The sequence below is a fragment of the Meriones unguiculatus genome, chromosome 17, assembly GCF_030254825.1.
Source record: "Meriones unguiculatus strain TT.TT164.6M chromosome 17, Bangor_MerUng_6.1, whole genome shotgun sequence".
Taxonomy (NCBI): Eukaryota; Metazoa; Chordata; class Mammalia; order Rodentia; family Muridae; genus Meriones; species Meriones unguiculatus.
Window position 1 is genome coordinate 28,858,156 of NC_083364.1, and position 16,935 is coordinate 28,875,090.

Sequence of the window (16,935 nt, forward strand, 5' to 3'; positions counted from 1 at the left end):
AATTATGACTATATCAATATGAATGTTGTGGGGTCATCTGGCCTCTCGTCAGGCGGAGCTTTGGATAGTGCCACATTCCTTGGCTTTAGGAGATAGCACTAACAGAGCTGGCGTCCAGGGATCATCTGGTCAAATGACGCTGAGAAAGCTCTGAGAGGAATGTGGAGGACAGTACTAAAAAGTGTATCCTGGCTAAGATGGGAACATTTATCGATATTTTGTAGGAGCTTTTAACCTGAGATGAAACAGTGACTGTGTCCTTTATGGGCTGCTTTTCTATTGGGAAAGGGGAAGCCAGATATATGTGGGGTGGGTCACTGTGTGCCAGCAGTTCCCACTCCTTCATGTCTAAGAGGGGCCTGCCTTAACAGAACTGCCAGCTTCAGGGGCAAGAAGAGCAATGGTCCCCCATGGAGGGAGTGAGAGCAGCCAGCTCCAGCAGCTCCAACTGCAAGCGTTCTGTAGGATCCACCTGGAGCTGTGACTTTAGGTCAGGTTCAAGTGCAGACTTCCTTCTCATCACAGCTTTCGGGCCTTCTGTGGTGGGCAACCATTGTATGGGACAGCGGTGTTGTCTATGATTGAGATCACTTCCAGAACCCCTTTGATTAGTCCTTTGGTGGCAGGCCAGAATGCTGGTACCCATGCCTTTCACTGCAACTCTGATGTGGGTCATTTTCGTTTCCTGTGGCTTTTGCTGCTGTGTCTATGCCTGCTGTCTGTGCTGCGGTGCAGGTGCCCTTCTTGGTATTGTGAAAGCCTTCTGTGCCACAGGAGGCTTGGGCCAGAGACGTGTTAGCAGCAGAGACTACCTGGATATGTGTGTTGTTGTAGGTTACTTTGATGTTTGCAATTGAGACCTCCTCAAATTTCATCCCTGCCCATTGCAAAGAGCTCTGCTGTCCTGGAGATGGAGGGTAGATGCTGAAGCAACTTGGAGCCACTTCCTTTTCGATTTTCTGCTTGGCAGCTGCATCTTCTGACCTCTAGGCTCTGGTGTGTAGATACTCTGAGCTCAGGCAAAGTCTATAAGCCTGGTCATCCCAGGTCCAGCACAGGACCTAGGAGCCACGATCCAGAGTTTCTTACAGCCTGCACTGACTGATATTGACCCTCATCATCTCTAGCCCGCAGTGCCTGGCCTAGCTGGAGCCAGCACCATAAGCATCTAGTAAACCCGCCACCTTGCCAGCCCCCAGATATGTGTTCTTAGTATGTATTAAAACGGTTGTCCTCCCATCTTAAAGTTTAGTCTTTTCTTCTAGAGAATCAGTTAATAAACAGACTGAGGTTTGCATTAGGTCCACAGCAGGGAAAGAAGTCTTTCCAGACCCTAATGCCCAAAGAGATTCATCCCAGCTCTACCAGAAGTAAGCCTCTAGAGTAGCATCCACAGGTCCCTGGGTCACTTTACATCCCCAACTGGATTAAGAGGCGCAAATAGTAACTGTATGCCTTCCTCACGAATCTCTTGCAGCATTTAATTAACAAATGTTCCTCAAGTGCTTTGAGCTCCCTGTTTGGGTAGATGTGACTGAAATGCAAAGTACCTTTCGTGCCTTATTTATTGCTCCAGCAAGCACGCTATATGCTGGCAGCATTTATCTTCATTTTAATTTTATCTCCCACAAATATAGGCATTAATTTAAATCACATACAGAACATAACAGTTTTTATAGAGGCAAACTTATTCCAGCGTGCTGCATTTTAATATCGCACTTTACCATCTTTTCTCACTTGATGCAAGAATAGTATCTCTTCCTGCTTCAGCATTTAATCTCGGGACAACAGAAACTTTTACTGTGTATATTCTTGCTCTCAAACTTTATCTGCCTCACTGCCTGGTTGTTGCTGACTGCAAAGTTGTGTGTGTTGGGCACAGATAGATGCTTTCTCCATTCTAATCCCCACTGCCTTCTTATTTCTTGACCTGGGGGTAGGGCATGGAGGATAAAGGGTCTTAGAGCTGCAGGTGATCCAGACTTTACTTCAGGTAGCTTTCCTAATAGTGGCAGAGAGAAGAGATTCCCCCCTCCCCATGCCGGGTTGTCAAAGACACTCTTTATCATCTTCCATGTTCCCTCTGTCATTTTATTCGAAGGAGGGTTCTCTGTCTTAATCATCTCTACTCAGGAAGGCTACTTGTGCAGCCTGAGTTTATCCCCGGATAGAAAGTATGCTTAATGGGCCCCTGTATTTGACTATGAAACATTCTAGCTAGCTGACACACCCTCAGTGAGGATGGCTAACCCATGCTTAATGTGTGGCCTGCAAAGCTGCAACCTTCCTCAATTAAGTCTTACAGAACTGACCCTGATAAGCAACCTGTTCCCAGAAGTCAGAGAGGCAGGAACAAGAGCCTCAGCAAAGAAGACTTGGCTTTCAGAGCCACCCCAGGCTCTCTCCACAGGGGCCTTCCTGCCTGTAAAGATGTACTAAAGAGAAAGTATAACTGGTTTTTCTTTCTGCAGGCCACTGGATATCTAGACTTTCTTGGCTTTTGGATTGTTTGCTTATTTTTACATTTAGTCTGCTTTAAAAATGGACTGGCAAGCTCTTAAGGTCCCTGTTTTATTACCATCTCTTGTTCATTTTGTAGATGCAAACATAGGGTCTCTAGAAGCTTGTTTTTCCCAATCACATAGCTAGCGTGGCAAGCTGGGATTTGTGGACTCTGTCCACCCTAACTAATGTACTTTGGGGAAAGCTCTTTTCAACCTAAATTCTTGACCTCTTGTTTGTTGCTGACTCTTCCGAAGCCCTTCATTTTTGTGCTCTCAGGTGGATTTTATCTGTGGTAAGAACATGGTTACCCTGGAAACTCACTCGCTAGAACAGCAATCCAATTATAGCACCATCACCCGGGATTATTAAACTAGTGTTGCCAATGACGTGGACTTTTGATTGAAAGTTGCTGAGAAATTGGATTCTCATTATGTCTCAAGCCATGTGAGGTCACATTAATCTATACTCCCAATCTAAACAAACACATGCTCTTTAACTGATGGACTAGTTTAGGGGCTAAACAGGGAATATCCACTTGGCCCATCAGTTTCTGCAATGGCTGGAGCTGCCAGTTTAGGGAGAGGCTGAGGACAGTCTGTCTCTCCTCTGACTGCACCCATACCCAGTCCAAAGGCCTGCTGCCACTGGCCTTGCTTGGATCTGCTGAGGCTACAGCTGCTTGGGCAGTTCTTATTTCCCTTCATCCTATCAGTTCCGGTTGTATTTGGTCCAGGAGTAGTCATAGCTCTCCTGTAGACTTTGGTCCTTCAGAGACTTGTGAAGCACGAAGAATGTTCTTGGGTTCAGACTGATTGACAAGTTGCCTTTAAATTACATGATCTGAACAAGTCTCTGTGACCGGAGTTTTGTCTGGTAGGACCAGCTTGATAGAAAGGGCTTGCTTGATTCGCTCCTTATGCACGCACGCAGCAGGCCTATAATAGGTCAAGCCATTTACATCTGTATAACATGTGCATGCCACCATCTGCCACCTGGTGACGGCCACCAGCCTCACTGTTACTTATTCCTCAGAAAGTGTAAAGGTGAAGCTGGAAAGAGTCTTGCTAACCTGCAGGGCTCTTCAGTGATAAGTGTGGACACAGGGCAGCTAGTGCTCTTTTCAGAGTATTAGAGTTTCAACGTCTGACTTTCGCGTGTCAGGAAAGGGTCAGAAACACTGCCTCTAAACCCTGGAAGTTGTTACTCTTCTCTAGAACCATTATCATCCTGCAAACCACATCTTTATCAGTGCCTTGCATAAGATGATAGGGACTGGGGAAGAGAGAGGCTAGGCTGCATCTTTCTGTGGCCTGGAGGGTGATGGTTCCATGTTTATCTCTCATCACTGACCAGACTTCCAGACACAGTAGTTCCGGTTGGTAAAGAAGATCACACACCTTCAGAAATCATGTGCCTTCTTTGTTAGCCTTCTGCTTTCAGGATAACCCAAGGTCTTTATTCGGGGTCTAGGGATGTTGATCTGGAAAGTCCCTCTTCAATCCCCAGCGTTCCCTGCCAGACTGAATAAATGTAAGATAGCTAGCTGCTTCTCTCACATTCTCCTCTTTGCTTATGTTTTCTATCTGTGTAAGATTTAGTCAGCTTCTACTTTTTGTTTCATACAGCTCATCATTAATTGTCGAATCCTGAACGAAAGAATCATATCTGTTTTTATTTTTCTGATAATAGCAATTTCTCTCGTTTCTTGAATGAAATGAGGACTAGCATTCTAGCTTCTTCCACATGTGGTGTATCCTTCCTTATAAAAATCTCTGTGCCAATGGAGGAAAGTTTCTCCTTTCTCCACATCCTCTCCAGCATGTGTTGTCACTTCAGTTTTTTATCTCAGCCATTCTGATGGGTGTAAAGTGAAATAGGGAGGAGAAGAGGGAGGGAGGGAGGGGTTGGGAGGACATGAGGGAGGGGGCTACAGCTGGGATACAAAGTGAATAAATTGTAACAAATAAAAAATATTTATGCAATATAAAAATCTCTGGCATCTGAGTTGTGTCCATGTTTTACACGTGTACTACATATTTGTATTTTTAAAACAAGAGAAGCAAATACATTCTAATAGTTGTAAGATTTGGGGGCATAGAGTTCTTTCTCTAAGTCTGAACATATGTGTAACGATTCTGTACTGTGTGTGTTTGGTTGCCATTCTGCATGCAGATGTTTTTTTTTTTTTTTTTAATTTCTGCATGACATGTATTGTGCTAGTGGGCTTTCATTACTGTAACATTGTACCTGAGACAAGCAGCCTATGAGGAGGAAAGGGTTTGGGTAGCTGATTGGTTCTATTGCTTGATACCTGTTAGGGTGGCATTCTTGCATCATATGGAAAAAGAGCTGCTTGCATCATATGCCTGAGGTGAAAATTAAGATGGAGCCTGAGTCCAAGTATGTGCTAGCAAGTGCATGCTTTCAAGGATATAACTTCATTACATTATGCTCCACTTCCTAATTAACCAATCTCTAGCAGCACCCGCCTAAGCACCATGCCTTAATATAGGCAATGTTTGGGGACATTCTAGAGCCAAACTATAGCATATTGTAGGTATATTTTAATATATAATTTAACATATTTAACAAATTTATATAAGTATCATTATGTATGTCATAATGTATATACATATATCTGTATATATTTAGATACATACAGTATATTTGACAATGTAGATCTCACAATATTTATAAAGCTATAAACTATAATTTTCTTCCTCTCTTGGTCCTTTCCTTCGTCTTTCCTTCCAGAGCCCCCCACCTACCTCGCTTCCGCTCTCTCTTCCTTTTGCTTTTTCTTTCTTTCCTTCCAGAAAATTATTACCTGGTATCTTTCACAGCTGAAACTGTGAAACCTAGATCTTAAATATAGTATGGTTGAAAAATAAGGTGAGATTTTGGTTTAAAGGAAGCGGTTTGTCCTTGCATATATAAATCCTTGACCCAGTATATTTAAAACAAAGTATAGTTATTAGTTTAAATATTAATGTCAGCATTTTTAGAATAGTTCTTTCTCCTTCCCCACTGCCCTGACTCAAGAAGAGTACCCTTTCCTGTCCCCTCCCTGCCCCTTTCTCTTTCCCTTTCTCCTAGTCTCTCTCCTCCCTTTTCTTTTTCTCCCCTTCTCTTCACCTCCCTATTTTTTCCCTTTTCTTCTCTTTTCCTCTTCTTTTTCTATTCTATTTTCACTTTTCTTTGTTTGAAAGGTTTTGATTGGCTTGTGTCTTCTTGGTCAGGGATATTGGTCATCAGTAGCTAAAGCTAATAAATCTTTTCCCTCTCTCTTTCTAAATATCTCCTATGGTGTGAGTTAATTTCCTTCCTTCCTGGGATTCTCCCTGATAAATTTATTTGTGGAACAGATCTGCCTCCCTGAGTACTGGGATTAAGGGTGTGTACTGCCATGCCCAGCTAGTGTTTTTAAGGGGGAAATAATTTCTCACTGTCAGGGACTTTAGCAGCCCATCCTTGTGGAGTTCTTGCCAGGTAAGACCTCTTTCTGCTGTATTAGTCTGAGCTAGCTCTGAAGCAGCCCAGTGGCCCACTGGTCACAGAGCGTTGGGGGTACTTTTAGGAAAAGGAGGAGGCTCTTTCAATGGCTCAGGGAAGCTGGCATTAATGTCATAAATGATTACTCCCCCTGCCTCAAGTCCAGCCTGGATGGAGTCTTGACTTTGCAGGAGCCATTCAGTGAAATATACCACATGTGGAAGGTGGTCATTCACTCACCAAAAGGGGAGAGGCGGTAAGAGCATAAGTAATTCCATAATAATTCATATGCACTTGGTGTTTGCTGGAGGAGTGTTAGCAAAAGGCAGACAAGGCAAGCTTTGCTGTCAGGCATTCCTACATGGATTCCTGTGGCCTGAGCAACCTCTAAGCTCTGCCAAAAGCATCCTGGGGGCATTTACCAAGAGGAGAGGGAAACCATGGACTATGGTGGTGTATGTGTGGATATTCTTTAAAGCTTTTTGTGTAGAAACATGTAAAGGACAATAGGTGGGAAAAGGTAGGAAGCCTGTGTTTTAAACCTGGTTCTGATCAACCTCAACCCTATAAGGTTTATCTACCCACCTTGTAACTGCAGTTCCCGTGTCTAAAAGATGTCATGGTAAGATCTTAAATCCTTTTCACTCTTTTTTTTGCAGTTATTTCAATGCATATAAAAACATATATGTTTGTCATGTCTGTGATCAAGAAAAAAATTTTTGGACAACTAAAGCAATCAAATAAATATTGAAAAGTAATAATTTTAATTATCAAGATCTAATTTTATTATTCATATCATAAAGTTTAAAAACAATATTAAGATAAGTATTTAGGTTCAAGTATTAGTTTCTATAAAACATAGTACTACTGTGCATCTAACCATTGGCTGGAAGATGACAATTGTGTTTTAAAAAAAATAACTGTCATGTTACACTATCAACGAGAATGATGCTATTGAAAGCAAGTACTTTTTCTCAATAAATTTTTGGTTTGCCAGTTCAAAAAAATATATAGAATCTAAATATCCTCATTATGTATATAGACCTTTGGGAAAGAATTTTGTTTTGTGAACTTACCCCTATTTTTGTGGCACTTGGGGATTCATGCCCCCTATCTTGTTGAAGGCCCTTGGGAGATGCCCTCTTGTTTTCTGCTCCCAGGGAAGGAAGTCATGTTTCTTCAGAGGTAGCTGCCCATTTTTACTGATGTGGGGAAAAATGTTTATGTAGCAAAAAGCATATTAGTATTAGGACCTCAGTGGTATGTATTATGCTTTGCTTTCTACTGAAGTCCAAGATCAGTATACTTGGTAATATCTACAGAAAGTTTTGTCAAACTGAACCAGCAGGAGGTATATATTGAGATTAGCTGTCATTCTTTTTGTGCGCTGGCTATGAGATCACAAGTCCACAGCAGGTTGTTAAAAACAGCAGGCTGGCTCCCCTGGCCCCCAAGGACTGATCCTGCTACTCACAAGCAGAAATTCTTCTCTGTAAAAGGCTCCTCAGCTCTGCTATAGCCTTACAACCGATTGAATCAGCCCTCTTTCTTAAAGTCAGTTGATGAGAATTTTAAGCACATCTAGAAGTAGTGCCCATTACTGTTTGGTCCCTGGAACAATAAATGAAAATGGTGATCTACTTCCAACATGCTGGGACCTGAGATGAAAGAGAAGCATGACTTGTCATAGAGTGTCTTCCTGTTCTTAAGTTGTAATCTGCAGTGTTGGCAGTTGCTCCTCCTGAATTCTATTTAGTATTATTCTTACATTCTGCTTTTAGATCATAGCAATTGAACTAAAAGACTATCTTAATTTTTTAATAAATTTTTAATTAAATAGAATTACCTCACTGTTTTCCTTCCCACTCTTCCTCTTAGCTCTTTCTAGACATCTTCCCTCTGACCCTGTCCATGACCTCATTATTAAATTGATAACCCCTTTTTATTTGATTATTACCATTGCACACACAAGCACATATATGCATGTATGCACATAGATAGATAGATAGATAGATAGATAGATAGATAGATAGATAGATAGGCAGACACACAGACAGATCCTGCTGAGTCCATTTTTTTGTTTTTGTGTATATGGTTTTATAGATAGCTGACCCCTTTATATTGGGGGCTCATTCCTGGAAGATGCTAATTCTCCCTCTCCCAGCAGTCATTGTCTGTGGATTTTGTAGGAACCTGTGAACATTTTCCCCTCCATGTTAGCATTACAGCCCACTTGCTGGTATCTTAGAGTCTTTCCATGCCCTATTCCTCCACATTCTTTGAATCATAGGTACAGGAGCTATGATGTAGTTATAGCCATCTTCCACATTTTTATTGTTGTTATCCTGTAGGCAACAATGTTCCCTCTACTTCCCTGACCACAGGGCAAATGGCTTGCTCTCCAGTCCTGTTAGAGCCCTGTTTGATGGCCTCTTGACCTATTGTTCTCTCATTTCTGTGACTCCACCCAGCTACAGTCAACACAGCCTGAGCCTTGTAATTGCTGTTCCATATTTCAAATCTGTACTCATAAAATTAGTATCATCCCTGCAGCACACTCCTGTATTTTTCCAGCTCCCTCTCTTAGGTAACTCCCCGATTCTAGAGCAGATCTACCACCACTCACCTTTGGTTCTATCTCCCATCCGTTCTTGTCCAACACAGACTCTGTGGCTCAGGTATTCTTCTCACTCCCTTTTCATTTGGCCACTTTCAGAGTTTCCCAACATGCCTGTCCCGAAACAAACCCGTGGCTTGTTCTGTTCTCAGCAGCCATTAAAGGTCATCACATACCACACTCTTGGTTTTCTTACCACCTTTCTGAACAGTCCCACTTTAGGAACCTTCTTGGCTTGTTCCCATTTTTCCTCTCAAATGTTGTTTTCCTTTGAGTGCTGGGCATCATTTATGATGCTTGTTGATGGCCTCAGCAACCAAGGTTGTCATGGTGTTATAGGAATCTTTTCTACTCATTTTCTTGCACTTCAGTCACTGATGAACTTTACCTGCTTCTTCAAAGAATATTTGTTAGGTTACATAAATCTCTTCCCACATGTGTCCAAAAAAGAGCCAGAGTGTGTCCTTCTGTGGTCTTTAATGTAGTGTCACTGTCTAGCCAATTTCCTAAGCAAGCCATTTGTATAATCTTTCCAGGCTTCATTGTCCCTGACTGAGAAAATCCTCTTCTAAATATTTATATCTAGTTTATTTCTCTCTATCTTCAGATGACTGTAACCTCCCTTGGACTGGGACTCTGGCTACATTAGTCACTTTTATTTTGCCACATCACTTTATATATTGTCTACCCACAATGCTCTGTGACTGTGCTGGGTCAGAATATCATGACATGGCAGGTCAAAGCTTCTCAGAGGAAGGCTTGGGGATGGAGGCCAGTCCTCTCTATCCCATATGACCTATGTCTCCATACTAGGCCCGCCTCCTAGTTGTCTGTCCATCCAACTGTGAATCAATGGATCAACCTGTGCATTTCACTAGCATTTATTGTGACCTAGTCACCTCTCCAAATCTGTAAGCCAAGCTTTCAGCACAGGAACTGTCTGAACGAACAGTACCTTTCTAAATGAATTCCTTGTAACCAATTGCCTACACCTTGCTCCATCCCAACTCATGTACCAAGCTGTTCTCCAACTGCAAAATTTCCTTTATTCCTCCTCTAGAACTCCGTTATAGTAGCACAGTAGGGTACTACAAAAAAAAAAAAAAAAAAAACAGGGTCTGGAGTCAATAGAAATTGATTTGGAGTTCTCCTGTGTCCACATGAATAAGCACCTTCCTTTTTAGGCAGTATACCTCTGTGGGTTCTTCTCCTGCTCTTGTGCTGTTGGTCTGGCCACAGATACACTGAGCTGATGCTGTACACGGACATGTTCATCTCTGTGCAAGGAACCCTGTTTATGTCCCAGCCCTTCACTGATGTCATCCAAGATGTCCATTCCCTTGAGACCGTTCAGCAAATTCCTCTTGGCTAGTTCAATTTTCTCATCCTAGCTGTGTTCTTTGGAACTTTTCCCCTTAAACTTCTGAAGCCCACACTTTCCATCTTTTGGGTGGTTTCATCTCCTGCTTTTAAGGATCATTCTCACTGCACCCATGGTAAGTTCTGTAAGACCCTTGGCCTATTGACCCTGCCCATCTTGTTAGGCTTCCATCTTGCTGCCCAGTGTTTATGGCCATGTGTAGCAAAAAGATTAGGCACTTAGTGAGTGAATGTTTGAGAAATGCTTATAATGTGACTGTCTCAAGTGTGCCTGGATCTCCCATAAACTTAACACAACATTCATTTTGAACAAGAAAACATAAAATATGTTTATTTTTATGTTGTTTCTCTTGTTTCTTCGAGGGCTCTTTGAGAAGCTGTCTACTTCTGGAGGGCTATTTGTGCAATCAAATCAAGTGGCCTTTTACAAGGGAGGGAAAGCCCCAGGCCAGTTCCCTTCTCTCAGGGAACTCTTAAGTTACATGATTTGTCTTCCCTCTTCAAATCTTGATCTCAGTAAAGCAAATCCCAGTATCCTTCCCCTAACCTTCATATACTCCCCTGTCAGTGGTTTACAGGTAGTAGAGCTTGGGTAGGGCAGACAAACACCCTACCTTTAGTATAACTTGAAGAAGTTTCTGGGTGTATAAGTATGAGCATTCATGGAAAGCTGCTGTATTTTACTGTCAAGCTTTGGGGGAATTTTTTTTAACAGTTCTACGTGTTGAAAGTAAGTTGACAATTTTTAAAAGGAAGCATGCCCCCTTTTCATTAGCTCTTTTTACCTCATGCTGAGTCATGGATGAGAAAGAATTTGTAGGCGGCTGAGCTGCAGGAAGAATAATCCCGTCATTTACACTTGCAGGTTGTTATGCTTTCCAGAAAACTCTTTCAGTGAGTTGCAAAAGTGATTAATCTCCCGCTGAAACTGACGAAGAGGCTCCCTGATAATAGAGGAAATTGAATGGGTGGGATTTCTTTAAAAAGCAGGCTACTCTTTCCAGTTTTAGATGAAGAAAAAAAGTCTACGTGCCATTTTTGGATTAGAGTGGGTGTGTGTGTGTGTGTGTGCCTGAATCTGATCATGACCTGAAATGATTAAAAGAGATTTCTGTTGGGATTGGGCCTTTCCATGTATTGCTTTGGCTTATTCATCATGTTGTATCTAAACTATTAATTTCCTCGTCCCATTCTCTTGCTTGTCTTTCACTTTCTGTGTTTGAGTCTTGACTTCTCAGGCCCAGATCTCTGGAGCAGACTTCCTCTTTAAAATGAGAAGTGCTAGAGAAGCTCACACTGCTGTCTGGGTTAAAGTAAATGGGTCCCAAAACCAAGCAAAAAGCCGTGAGTCTGGCAAAGGGTCTGCAGTGAGTGGGGAATGATAGCCAGGGGTGCGAGTGAGACTAAAAGGTACTTTATACAAGAATAGAAGTAGCAACGAAAAATCTATTTTTCCAAAGATGGTCCATGTTCCTTCTCTCATATAAATTGCCCCCATGGTGAGAAGTTTTGTTTCTGCAACATGTAACTCGGACATAAGTTGTTAATATAATTGAAATGCAGTGTCTCTTCTTGGAGCATATAGAAATTTTCTTTATATTTTTGTTTTAAAAGTTACTTTTTCCCTTAGGATTAACAAATAAATAATGGTCTTTTACTGGATACTCCATCATTTTACCTCAAGTGGAAAAAGATAATAAAGGGGTCAGCTAGTATACTGTAACTTTTATATAACCCAGCAGAGAGCCTTTGCCTTGAGCTATTTTCTTTGTTCTTAAGTGTGGCTTTGTTGCGCATGCTAAGAACACCTAGGCTTGGCCTATGTGTTCTCTTACTTCAGACCCTAGTAGTATAGACATAGGTCCCCATGCCTACAATTTGCCTTTACCTTTTATAAATGGTCTGATTTTTTTAGACAGCTTCCTATGGATTCTTAAAATGCATTATTTTTTTCTCTGTTCCTTTTGTGTTTTCCACCCCTAAGCCATGATTTCAGTTGGAGCTGTGTCAGGTTGTTCTCCTTCCTTCCTGCACTCCTCCTTTTGAAGGCTAATCCTAGCCATTCTCTTGGCAGCTGAATGCAGTCACTGAAGAGGGTGGGGAGGATTTTCTGTCACCTCTACCAGCATTGTCCTCTTTCCCCCAGTGAAGAGAAGTGGAAATGTCCTTCAACAGAATGGAAGTGCTTTGGGAATTTAGGGCTTCATTTAGCCATAAAGCTAACTTTCCATACCACTTTTACCCTGAGGCTTCATATCTAGGTTTTGAATTCTGAAAAAAAAAAAAAAAAAACAAATGCAAAAACCATTTCCATTCAAAAAAAAAAAAAACTGTTAATAATTCTCAGTACATATCCCCATGGATAGAGTAGGGGGAAAAAAAACACTCAAATTTCCATGTTTTAGATATGAATTGCCAAGACCATTATATTAACTGTTTTCAAAGTATAATATGTAATACAGACATTGATATGTATGCATCTGGATATTAATATAGGTATATTTCTAGCTGCAAGCATCTTTTAAGTGATGTGATTGGACATTCTCTTTGCCCATCTTCTGGGAGTTGTAAGGCTTAGGCTGTGGCACTGTCAGCAATAGAAGATCCTGTGTCTGGGAAAGGGACTATTTGGAGCAAGATTAAGTGTGAAGACATTTAATAATCTTATAAGTAGAACAAGGTGATTTCAACTGACAAATATCTGTATACAGGTTTGTTTCAGTTTTTATAACCCAGCAGCGAGTGGGGCCCACGTTGTTGCACTATTATTTATTATTGCCATGGAGATTAGCTGTCTTAATTTAAATCGCCTGCAGTGCTTTTAAGTTGGAGACATCTTGATTTGATATTTTTAAGAGAGAAAGGTTCTATACATATTATGGAAGAGCCTTTTTCATAGCTAAATGCCAACAGCAAAATTTAAACCAAAAAAACTATTCATGAAGCAATGGTAATGAGATAGGGTTGTGGTTTAGTCGAGGAGAAAAATCTCTCAGGGAATGCTACATGTGCAGTGAATTACGACTAGCTGCCAAGGATGTCTCATTAGTCCATCATGACTGTCTTAAATGACATTAGAAGGGCCCTGGAAAGCATTGGGAATTACAGGGAAGACAACTTTGTGTTGACGCAACGAATGTCATAACAGTCTATGTTTTGAAAATTGAAACCGTTGTTGTGAAGGGTCTAGGAAGCAGCTCCCATTCCACTAACACCTACCTCTCAACTGTTCTCTAAGAGAATGAACCTCAGCATGCTGGGCAGGGTAATATGTGACATTCCCAGTTTATCCCCTCATCCTAGATGTTTTCAGTAAAGTGGAAGGAACTATAAATATTGCAAGGAAAGTTGAATCAACGGAAGAGCAGAGCACAGGAGGACATCTATAGTAATTGTTTATTTCCATTACTCCACACTGTCTGCAAACCAGAAGACCAGATGCTAAATTCTACCCAATAATGCATCTTTAATTAAATATTTTATTTGCAATACAATTAATAATGTGGTCTGTTTCTTTAACCTTATTAAGAAATTAACATAATTTTCATATAATGGGCTAATAAAAAGGCAGTGTGCTTTGAAACAGCCTTTGCTAAAGTGCCTATTTGCTTTGTGCCTGTTGACTTTTGAATTTAGATTAATTGATTGTGAGCAGGAATTACCTGGTACAGTGGACTCATCATTGTAAATCAGAAAGAGATCTAGTATTAATGTTTTCTGTAGAATGAAATAGGTTTCTCATTTCTCAACGTGCTCACTCTTCCAGAGGCTCAGATAATAATTCCCGACTTGCTTTGTGCTTCTGCCCTCCTCTGACTCTTTGTAGAAACTCAGTGTAATACAAACAGTGTAATTCCAAGTACACAGTACATTGGGCTGTGATGGCTCCTAATGAATGGGAGGTCATGCTTCTGGTTCTGTGCTGTTTTTGATGTTGTTTTAATTTTCACAATGTGTTAACATGGTAATTAAATTTTTCTAGCTGTCCTGTGAAGAAAGAATTTTAAATTGCCCAACATGTAGGGAAAAAAAAAAGTTCAGCATTTAAAAAAAAATAATATTATCTGTTAAACTGAGATCATCTGTTGGTACAGAAGAGTGTTTATAGCTATGACAATAGGGCGTTAATAAAATAACATTTATCAAGCTGTTCTTTTAAAGACTGTTTGAAATGTCACCCCCACCTTCAGCTGAACAGAAATAATTTGCACAAGAAGTGTGTGTGCCCTTAACTCTTAATGAATAAGGAGTTCCTCTCTTCAGAGGGTAATTGCTGTCCCTGTGAAGTGTTTTTATCTCAGCACTGTGTCTTGTTTGCCCTTCTCTTACCCTGTGATGTGTCCCTTAATTGTATCAGATTAGTTATCAGGTAAAATTAAAGGCAGCTGTTACCCTTCACAGCTCGCCCTGCTCTCATTGTATAGTCTTCTTCCTGTACTGTAGAGAGGAGGCTGACAGCACAGAGCGGGAGCCTCAAGCTCTACCTCATGAACTAACATCACCTGTGTCCTTGGACAACTTGCATCAAACTCGCCAAACTTCATTTTCTATGTTGTTAGAGTAGAGACAAGACTAGATTCTTCATCACCTCTATGTAAAGCATTTTAATAAGACTTGACATAATATGTATCAGTTGTTTTTTTTTAAAGTTTATCACATCTTTAATCCCAGCACTGCAGGGAGGCAGAAACAAGTTGATCTCTGAGTTCAAGGCCAGCCTGGTCTACAGAGCCAGTCCAGGACAGCCAAGGCTATACAGAGAAACCCTGTCTTGGTGGGAAAAAAAATTATCACATTTCAGTGTTCTCCAAACATACTTTCAGCCTTTCTCTGTGACTCTGACGGCAGTATGTGCTGGAAACAAGACTTCTTCCCTCACTTCTGAAGAGAGGAAGGGAGGGAGGGAGGGAGCCTCTGTGTGTGTGTCTGTGTATATGTGTGCACAGACACAAAACCATCCAACTAGATCATTCCAAACAGATTGAGCTCAGAGAGTCCATCTTACCTTCTGGATTGAGAATAATCCATCTGACACTTTAATCATGTACTTCTCTATGCTGCTTAGCATTCTGAGTTGTATACTGCAGGTATTTAGAAGTATTCTGTATTAATTTTGTTGCTATAAGACTCTCAAGGCCAGGGATATCTGTGCTGAATTTCACACAACTCCAAAGATATTCCCCATGGCATGGGATAAGATTTCCCCTCTTTTACATGTGTGTCTGTTGGTGCTGTCATTTGTTCAGTTGGGCAGCCATATTGTTACAATATCATGGGTATAGCTTCCTTTTCATTTCTAGGAGACAGTAGCATACTTCTTGGTTCTCTGGATCTTAGAATGTTTCTGAACTCTCTTCTGCAGTGTTCCTTGAGCCACAGTCTAACAGAAAGACCAATACAAGTCAAGAGCTCAACCTCAGCTCAAGTTGTTGGTCTTGGTAGTCCAAGTGACTCCCAAAACAATGTAGGCTTTGTTGTTGGTTTTGCTTGACTCTTATAGGTTGAAGGTAAGTCTACATAACTGTTGAAGACATCACCCACTTCAGACACACAACTCGAAAGACTCAGGCTATCTCTAACACGAAAGCCTTCTTAGGATCTAGCTTTATTTTACCAGAAGGTGCTATGCTATCTGCCATGGAATGAAAGTAGTCAATACTATCCAATCGTAATGCCTGGGAACCACAATGGCCATCATGGCAAAATAAATAAAATAAAATTACATCTCTTTCTCCCTTCCCTCTCCCTTCCCCAAAGGTACAGTAGTGGTCCTTATATCATGGAGGTAGCCAGCAGCTGTCTAATCGGATATACACATCACTCCACAAGAGGGAAGTTACACCTAATACCAGACCAGTAAGGTCATCGATCTTAGAGGAGAAATGACTACTGCCCCTTTATTACACCAGCATAATCCTTAACTGCACTATGAAGCTTAACACTATACCCACAAATAAGTCAAACTCTCTATCTGCATCAAATAAGCTTCTCTTTTCAGCAGTCAGAGGCCAGTACAGAAACCACCACTGGTTAAAATACAATGATCACCTGATCACGGTGTACCCAGCCCCCAGCAATAGCATAGCTTTTACACCTGAGTGTTTTGATGTGATCACTTATTTTTACATTATGACTTGACTTCTGAGTGTTTGGAGATATTCCTTAGTGGGTGGAGGGCTTCCTGACCAAGTGTGAAGACCTGAGATTGGATCCATAGAACCCATGTAGAAAGCCAGGTTTACACATGGGGTTACAAGCCGTGCAGTAGAGACACATGGATCCTAGGGACTCACTGGCCATGTAGTCTAGCTAAGATGTTGCATTGAGAGACTGTGTGGTCTCTCAGTCCAATAAGGTTCAGAATGGTAAAGAAAGATACACACACGCACACACTTGGCTGAGCACATACATGCAAACAGCCTTGGGTGATCATATTCACACATACATGTACAACTATAATATTTCCCCTTCCAAAACACACACACACACACACACACACACACACACACGAGACCATATTTTCTGGGAGTAGTCAGAACTATGGAAAATAGGAGGATACAAAATAAGAAATGTATATAGCCATAATTTAAGCAATAGGTAAGTTACTTTAGTTGTCTTTCCTCCTTAGCTTAGCTCTAACTTCTGTAAGAAAAATGACATATTCCTTGTTTAAAGGTAAATGAAAGCAGATTTGCTGCTTCGAACATATGTGTGGCCATCTTTATCGGAAGTGAGTTGATAGCTACGTTTATAGGCATTTGGCTTAAGCACATGGATACTACATTTACAAACACCATGGAAGAAACTTCTCCTGTGTAATTCTGTTGGTAATGTTTAAATAAACATTACTTGTTAGTGAACAATGGCTATATGGTTATATTATAAAATTAAAAAATATGTATGTCTATACAAATGTTAAGCTCTAAAATGAAGTTTTAACT

At 41.0% G+C, this 16,935-nt stretch overlaps 1 protein-coding gene and 1 pseudogene across 5 annotated transcripts in view; one reads left to right on the top strand and one right to left on the bottom strand.

Annotated features, from left to right (window-relative positions):
- Lpp (LIM domain containing preferred translocation partner in lipoma) overlaps window positions 1-16,935 on the top strand; it is a 589,358-nt gene that overhangs the window by 325,871 nt on the left and 246,552 nt on the right. The window lies entirely within an intron of this gene.
- Window positions 520-15,062, bottom strand: LOC132648653 (small ribosomal subunit protein uS11m-like; annotated as a pseudogene).